This window comes from Corylus avellana, chromosome ca5, assembly GCF_901000735.1.
Source record: "Corylus avellana chromosome ca5, CavTom2PMs-1.0".
NCBI lineage: Eukaryota > Viridiplantae > Streptophyta > Magnoliopsida > Fagales > Betulaceae > Corylus > Corylus avellana.
In genome coordinates, this window is record NC_081545.1 from 1,936,783 (window position 1) to 1,946,603 (window position 9,821).

A 9,821-nucleotide genomic window follows, 5' to 3' on the forward strand; every position below is an offset into this window, starting at 1 on the left:
ATATATATATATACTCGCATTAATATTCATTATATTTGGACATAACAAATTTAAACCTATATGATGATAATGTATAGGTTTATATTTTTTGTGTGGTTGAAATATTTATGTTTATATATATGCATGTGCTTGATACTAGGTATATATTAATACCTACAAATTATCACGAAGTTTGCACTTTTGAATGGCAAAGGTGCAAATATTGTGAAACTTAGACAGACTCTAAATGAATACACACTTTGGTACTATCCCCTTAATTTTTCTAACAAATTCATATCCATGAATATTGGATATGAATATTAATTAAATAACTAACCTAGTTATTTAATTATTTTAGGGTCCCCATATATAACAAATGCATATATATATATATATATATATATATATATATATATATACTCGCATGAATATGCATTATATTTGGACATAAAAAATTTAAACCTATATGATAACGTATATATAGGTTTATATTTTTAACGTGGTTGAAATATTTAGGTTTATATATATGCATGTGCTTGAAATGAGGTATATATTTTTTAAGTCTTCTATATTGATTCGTAATTTATGTACATAGCGAAAAATGGACAAGAGTTGGATGACAAAGTCTAGGGGTACGAAGGAATATGGAGACAGATGTAGACTGTTCGTAGAGTTTGCAGTTAGTAACTGTAGAACCCCTGATGGAAAAATCAATTGCCCTTGCAAGATTTGTCAAAATTACCGGCGCCACCCGCCAGATTTCGTATTCGACCACTTAACAGGAGGAAAAGGAATGATGCCGAAATATACACTATGGTACTATCACGGTGAGAAGCATGTACAGGGTCCTGATACAGGGTCTAATTCGAATCGCCAGGCCTCAGATGCGGGTGCACCGCAAATCAGGGTGGAGACATGCACGCAATGTTGGGTGACTTATTCGGCATGCACGAAGTGGTCAGGGAAGACAATTGTGAGCCTCAAGCCGTGGTGCAAGGGGGTTTAGAAATTGTAAATGAAGAAGCCGCTGAAGGTGACGTAGTAAAGTATTACGACCTTATGAAAAAGGCGGAGAAACCACTTCATAACGGAACAAAACATACCAAACTAAGTGCGACTGTACACTTGTACAACCTGAAGTGCGTTGGTGGACTTAGTAACGCGAGCTTCTCGGCCTTCCTAGAGTTCATCAACCAGTTGTTGCCTAAGAGTGGTGAAAAGCTGCCAGGTAATACGTATGAGGCGAAAAAGTTTTTACGAGATATGAGACTTGGGTATGAGAAGATACTGGCGTGTCGTAATGACTGTATGTTATTCTGGAAGTGCACAAAGGAGTTGGATTCATGTACTGTATGTGAAAAATCTAAATGGATGGATGCATTTAGATGAGGATGGTCAACCTATATCGTCGGGCAAGAAACGTCCGGTGAAGGTGTTGCAGTGGTTTCCACTTGTACCACGACTACAGAGGTTGTTTATGTTAGAGCATACTGCACGCTTTATGAGGTGGCATGCAGAAGGCCGTACAAAGGACGGCGTATTGAGGCATCCGGTTGACGGCGAAGCATGGAAGTCATTCGACAATTTGCATCCGGAGTTTTCAGCGGACAGGAGGAACGTAAGGCTCGGACTAACCTCGGATGGATTTAATCCATTTGGAAACATGAGCACATCTCACAGCACTTGGCCTGTAATGCTTATGCCCTATAACTTGCCTCCTTGGATGTGCATGAAACAGACATCTTTTATACTATCATTGATTATTCCAGGCCCAAGTTCACCTGGAATGGATATAGATGTCTACCTTCAACCCTTAATTAAGAAGTTACAAGAACTATGGAATGTAGGGGTGCGCACATACGACGTCTCAAAGAAAAATAATTTTGTCCTACGAGCGCAGTTGATATGGACAATTAATGACTTTCCAGCATATGCAGATTTGTCTGGATGGTCTACCAGGGGTGAGAAGGCATGGTCATAAATAGTGTTATATGGGGCACAGGCGATACTTGCCCATGGATCATCCATGGATGAGGAACAAAAGAACATTTGACGGCAACGTAGAATTAGAATGTGCCCCTGATGTGCCAAGTGGAGACGAAATGATGAGCCAATTAGAAGGGATGGTGTTTGGGGATGAGAACGCTGGTCATGCAAGGAAGGCTGCGAAAGAAAAAGGAAAGAAGCAGAAGACGAATACTTCTAATGTAGTGTGGAAGAAGAAAAGTATTTTCTTTAGGTTGCCGTATTGGAAAAATAATTTATTACGGCACAACCTTGATGTTATGCACATAGAGAAAAACGTGATGGACAACATACTTGGTACAATACTAGACATTCCAGGAAAAACGAAGGACAACTTCGCCGCCCGCTTAGATTTGCAAGAAATGGGTTTGAGACGTACACTTCATCCCTACACTGGCGAGAATGGTAAGACCTATATGCGGCAAGCTACCCACACGATGTCCAAGGATGATAAGACACATTTTTTTAAAGTGTTACGAAATGTAAGGGTGCCCGATAGATATGCCTCGAACATTTCCCGTTGTATACGACTTAAGGACTGTACGATATCGGGGTTAAAGAGTCATGACAGTCACGTACTGATGCAGCAGCTTCTACCTATTGCATTGCGTGGATCACTTCCAAGCAACGTGGTTAGACCTCTTGTTGAGATGTCTGCATTCTTCAGGGAACTATGTTCAACAACATTGACACAAGAGGATATTGACCGACTATAGTGTGACGTCTGTATCACGTTGTGCAAGATGGAACATGTTTTTCCCCCCAGCTTTTTCACAAGCATGGTTCATGTGGTCGTGCATCTTATCGGTGAATGCCGACTCGGTGGACCAGTACAGTATAGGTGGATGTATCCAGCAAAGAGGTAAAATTTGTTTACGGATATTTCATATTTTATGGTTTAACTCTAATACAAGACAAGTACTAACTGCACTGATTGATTGCATTCGTTCATATTTAGGAGCCTTGGAGTTTTCAAATCTAATGTGCGTAACAAAGCGGCTTCTGAGGGCTGCATTGCGGAGGGCTACATAGCTACTGAGTTGGTGACATTCTGTTCGAGATATTTAGATAATACACCAACATTTCACAATAGGATAGAAAGAAATCCGGATGGTTCAAAGGGACATGGAACACGAGTCCGGCTCGACCGAATCACAATGACACAGATATACTGGTATATTATGTTCAATTCGGACGACTTCCTTCAATTGCGGACGTAAGTCGAGGTCCTTCTTCGCCATATTGTATGTTTAATGAACTTGTAACATTTTCCGTATCGAATTATAATTAATAACATTTTGAATTGTAGAATGCACATGGATACGCTTAGGGGGTGAACAACAGAGGATCAGTTGGAAACCCAACATTATGAGCTGTTCTGCGACTGGTACCATGACTACGTAAGAATGACGTGATGTTAACAAAAACAATTGTCGAATTATATTTGCATGCATAATGTTTTCCAAATCAACTGAAACACTCTTAAACCAAGTGTTAACATTGTATTGTAAATATTCACAGGTCGATCGATTGGATGATCAATCTAGGAAGGAACTTGGTGAGAAATTGATAATGCATTGTAGAGGGCCGCAAGAGTCAGCAGTCAGATACAATAGATATGTGGTTAACGGCAAGTTGTTTCGCACTATTGCATCTGATGCCGAAAAGAGGACTCAGAACAGCGGAGTGTGTGTGCCGACTGTTGATGGCAAAACGTACTACGGGAAGTTAACGGAAGTACTTGAGATTAAGTACTACGATAGGACTACGTACGTTATGTTTAGGTGTCATTGGGTGGACACCACGAGGGACAAGGGGTACAAGGTGGATGAGTATGGCATGATACTTGTGAACTTCAAAAACTTTGTTCACACGGGAGAATTGGTTATTGATGAGCCGTATGTGCTAACTTCACAAGTTGATCAGGTATTTTACGTAAAAGATGATAGATACCCGGATTGGGTTTGTGCAGTAAGGACCAAACCAAGAAATATATACGACGTTGATCAGAGTGAAGGGCATCAGGATTCATGTGCCAATTATGACGAGTGTGAGCCGCTCATATTGACCAGAAATTATAATCACGATTTGCAGGATCATATCCAATACGTCAAACCCAACTTAGATTCAATTGAAGCGTATGTGATTGAATAAAAGTTGAATATATATATATAGATTGATAGTTGTTCACTATATGCCCATCAACGCACTTAATATAGTGGTTTAATTGGGTAAAATCTGGTATATATCTTATTTCATACGTGTGAGTCATGCATACATAACGTAGTGAATATTTCATACATTGTATACGTGATTAATTGAATTTATGGTATTTTTCGCAGGTTACTATGAGTCATAGGGGGAAGAGAAGAGCACGCAGGGGCTCGTCTGTAGTGCGACAGCCTATGTCGCTTGGGTCTCCGTCAGACCACCTTGATGATAGCGAGCAACAAGACGTTGCTCAGCTTCTGGGCATTCAGGACGGATATCGACCGGTACTTCCAGGCGATATGGAAGGGGAGATCCCTCTCCATAATCCATACGGTCGGGCAGGCATGGCCCAGATGGGGTATCTGCCAGCCAGCCAGCTTGGACAGAGTACCCAGGGACATGTAGAGCAGCTATTCAGCCAGCATAGTGCAGGTATGGCCGAAAGTTTTTTTGGAAAGATTGCAAGTTTTTTGAAAATTTCTAACTATATTGGTGCAATATCAATTATATTATTTAACTACAACTACAACTTCATATAATTCTAAATATTCTAAAAAACATAGTAGGTCTCGACGACAGTGAGACATCGGCCGAGGAAGACTGTATTGGTGCGACACAGGACACGGCTGACCCGCAGCCAACCGACCCTGCTCCCGACGACCAGTTACGCCCTCGGCAGGTCCGTACTATAAGTAAGTGGATATGTTCGAATGTCGTGTATATATGTCTTAATTTAGTTGTAATTAGTATTGAATTCGACATAACTTACATCAGTAATTTTTTAATCTGTTAGGTACTGATTCAGAGGGAAACGAAGTTATTGAGGTGTTTACCATCCGTGACTCACACAGGTTGCCGGGAGTCCCCGCCGGCAAACGGATCATAATGGAGTACAATGCAGCATGCCAGCCCGTCGGCTTTAGCTCCATGAGGTTTAAACGAATGGCTGGAGATGTCATAAGGAGCTCCAATTATGTCCGAATACCGGACAATTGGACGAAGGTACCGCAGCGTACCAAGGAGGATATTTGGGACGCCTTGATGGTATGTGTTACATATTATGTAAAACACTCATAATGTATATATGTATATATACGCTCAAAGTTGCACACATATATTTTAGGTTTTTTTAATTTAACAATTTTGAACATGTGCAGGCATACTTTTTCGTCCCGCCCAAATTCAATTTGGAAGCCATAAAGAATGAAGCATTCAAGGATATGGGATCAAAGCTGCGGACTTGGAGGTACGAGCTTAAAAGACGTTGTGCCATTACGGAGGAAGATACTCCGGATACTGTACAGGCAAGAGTGGGGGAACAAACACTTGACGAGTACAATGCCGAAGACATGGAGATCTTATTGGAGAGATGGTGTACTTGTCAGAATACGGTAGGTCATGAGTTAAACTCTTCATTTTGTGTAGTGTCATTATATGGTTTTATTAACATGTACGGGTGTCATGTAAAACGAAATTGCCTCTTTATTGTGTAGTGTCACGAATAAAGAGTACTAAAAGCAAATTTCCTTACATTATTAACATATCAATATGGTAACTGTGTAGGACTATGCGGCAAAAATGAAGTGCTTGCGAGCATTAAATGATACGCCCCATTGCACCGGATCGAAGAGCTATGCCAGAGTGACACATGAGGAGATAAGTGTGTAATTTACCATGTAAATAACAAATCATTTGAGATATTTAAAAATATCCATATGTCCTATTTTTTCGGCAGGCCATACGTCTGGGCAAGTATCCTACTCATGCAGAGAGTTACATCCGCACGCACACGAAGACGGACAATACATATTCGAATGAGATAGTGGAAGAGAGATGTGAATGCTACAATTTAATTCTTTGTTTATATATTTGATAAATTATTTGCAATTAACAGTTGTATGACCCACTGACCCAATAATTAATGTAACATACGGAAAAGGATGAAGGAGCTGATACCCACCGACCTTGCAGGGTCGTCTAGCATCACAGAGGGAACGGTCAAGTGGGCGCCCAACGACGCGTATGCACAGGCACTTGGAAATAAGCTTGAGTACACCGGTAGGGTTCAGCAGGCTGGATCGAATATTTTGCCCGTGCTGGGCTCCATACGCTCATACTATACACCGTCACAAGCACGGTCATAAAACACCAGCCACTCCATGATATCACAAGAAACGCTTGACAGAGCTCTTGAGGCGGAGAGGGCGAAGCACAAGGAAAAGATAGATGCATTGGTGGCCGCGAACAATGCACGTCAGGCAATGTTTGACGCCCGATTACGCCAGATCGAGGCAATGATGTGGTTCAGCTCTGCACCAGAGGGAGCTTCCCCACACATTGCGGTGGTGCCATCGTGGATCGACGGCGAAGCAGGTACTGACATTTTTTAATGGTCAAATGTGTTTTTAGAACTTTACCTATATATATGTGAACTTCTAAAACCTGTATATATGTCAACTTATAAATTTAGAGTATGGATATATATGTTGTATTCATCCTCTAAATTAATGATGTAAATCCTGTTGAATTTGGTTTATATATCATGGTTGGTTTGGTGGTGGATGTGGGTACGTACGAGCTTTGCATTTGAATTGTTTTATTGGTATTATGAGATCAATGTACAACTATGGTCCTTGTAGAATATTAACAATCTAGTGTATGTGATTGTGTGAGAGTATGAAACGATCAAGTCTTAACTAGATGAATATCATAATTTTATGGAAATAATATAACATGATTTGAATATATGTAAAGTCCTATGTGTTAATATCCTCAACAAATTAAAATGTTAATATATATCTCACATAATTGCCATGGCCAAAATGAAGCGCATCTGCTCATGTCTATAAATTTAACGTCAACATTGATTGCTCTGTGGAATAAATTTTTGTTTTTTTTTTTTTATATGCATTTTTTGCTAATTAACTTCATCATCGTTTTACCTTTTTTTGTTATATCATTTACTGTGTTAGACTCAACAACTGAGTTGGGTGAATATTTGAACATTTTTCATTTTAATTTACATAGTGAATATTGTTTGGTGATTGTTTGTTTTTATCGTTTGTAGGTGATGGAGCTTATGGAGAGGATGCTATGAATGTCAATAATCAGCATTGACCGTCTGGTTCGCCATTCATACTTGTATAAAAGTTACTTTGTTGATGTAATTATATTTATGATATCTTTTTTGATGATAACAGAGATAGTTTTTTGGTAATTGTGGTTGGTTATTGGTACTTGGTATATATGTTATTTTGTGTGTGTTAAGACCTATTAGGATATGACTTATGTTATTTGTATACATTGATGGAAAAATAGCTAGAATTATTTGCAATGATTAATGGATAAATTGTTTATCAAGTTAATTGTAATCCACAATTCGAGTATAGTCCCGAAAAAATTTAAAAAAATATATTGGGGGGGTGAAAAAAAAATAGAAAAACTAACCAATTTTTCTGACGTGTCACCTGTAACACATCAGAAAATATTCTGACGTGTCACAATTTGACACGTTAGAAATTTTTCTGACGTGTCTCATTTTGACACATCAGAAAAATTTCTGACGTTTCAAATTTGACACGTCAGAATATTTTCTGACGTGTCACAGTTCAACCCTTCACAAATTTCTGACGTGTCAATTTTGAAACGTCAGAAAAAAAATTTCTGACATGTCAATTTGTGACACGTCAGAAATTTCTGACGGGTTGAAACTTGACACGTCAGAAATTTTCCATTTCTGACACCTATAATGTTCACGCGTGAAACACGTCAAAAAGGCCCCGTCAGGGACGTTTTTTGACGTGTCAGACTACCTGACACGTCAGAAAATGTGCGTAAGAAAAAATACTATTTTTTGTAGTGTCGGTAACAAGAGAGACTTGCCTGATCGGAGAATTCTCTATGTCGGAGGGTTGAGATTCGAAGGTTTGGTTCTTCTAAAGTTTGCATGAGTGAAAGTAGAGTTGGTGCTTAGCTTAGTGTTTGGAGAGTCAGAAAGTTGATAATAAAGTGCAAGAAACTTAAGTGGAAAATGAAAATCTTATTGGGGAGGGGCTTCGATTTCTTGACTATTGGTCATCTTTTCGCCTTCCCTCATGCTTGTTACAGTTTCCTAGAAAGTGAACAAACCCTGCCACACAACAAGAATGCAAAAATTTTAGGAGTCGAAGAGATGGAGAGTGTTTGGTTGGGTCCTGTTGTGCACGGAATTAAAATACAGGAACCAAGAGAAGCAGAAAAGAGGAAAATATAAAATAGATCAATCAGACACGATACCAAGATTTAAGTGGTTCGGCTTAACAAGCCTACATCCACTGGCGGAGGCGATCCATAGAAAATTTACTAACAAAAGATGGAGTACAAAGATAATGTGGAGAAAATCACTCAAAACCCAAAGCCCCAATACACCCAAATCTCACTGTCACACAAAATAGAGAAAAAATTGACAAAGAAAATGTGGGAAAACGTGTTTAATGACTTGTATTCTATACTTGTATAGTTAGCTATTTTAGGAAATTATGTAACAGCCTGTATTCCTAGAATTAGGCTGATTTGGTTAGTGTCCTATTATATCCCATAAATCATGGGATTTGAAATAACCTAGTTAGTTTTCCTTTTCTACTGCTAGGGTTGATGTATATAGCTAACGTTTTGTGTATTATTCAAATCAATGAAGAAAATTCTTCCACAAAGTGATTCTCAGTTTCTGTCAGAAAACTCTCTTTTTCTCTAAGTGCCTTAGGGTGAGAACACACAAGTGAGATGTGCGGCTACTAAGTTTCTCTCCAAATTTGCTATGTGGCAGCCTGCTCCTTATATAAGGTGTATAGCCGGCCAAACAACTTCTCCTTGATTGAGAAGTAAAAGGACAAAACAAAACCTATTGGAACAAGCGAAGTAAGTCAGCTACCTTTCCTACTAGGAGAAGTAGTCCAACGGATGGGACCCTCTCTCCATGACTTGAGTAATTCAAGGCACCAAACAACAAACTCCACCTTGACTTGAATTCCATCAAGTCCCCAATGCAAATCTCCTCATGACGTCTCATCCAACACCTTGAAGGGCAATTACAAGTTACAGACAACAACTAAGTCCAAGCAACTCTTGAACTTGAGAACCAGAACTGGCTTAGTTAACATATCCACCGGATTTTCCTCATAGGCATTTGTCTTTAATATGATATCTCCTCGTGTCACAACTAGATCACTAGCATAATCTGAATCGACATACTCAATGACATTGGACCGATACCACTGTCTCTGTCAAAGATTGAGTCAACATCTGCAGCACCCCGTAAATAACGGAATATCAAATTCATTGCCGGCCAGTAAACCATGCTAGGATTAATAACACTGACTGCATGTGAACATCTGGATGAATGCACTCCATAGCATTCATGATGCTTTCAAACGCACTAAAATAATATAGATGCGACATGAAACGCTCCTCCCTTGATGATGGCACTTTGCCATGCAAAATCTTCGCCAAACCTTGTTGTTGCATTAAAGAACGCGTCTTGATACGCGAAAGACAGAAACTATTCCGACTATCAAACTTTTCTACTTCAAATTTTGCAGAAGCCATCCCGCAAAATAAAGAACCCAAGC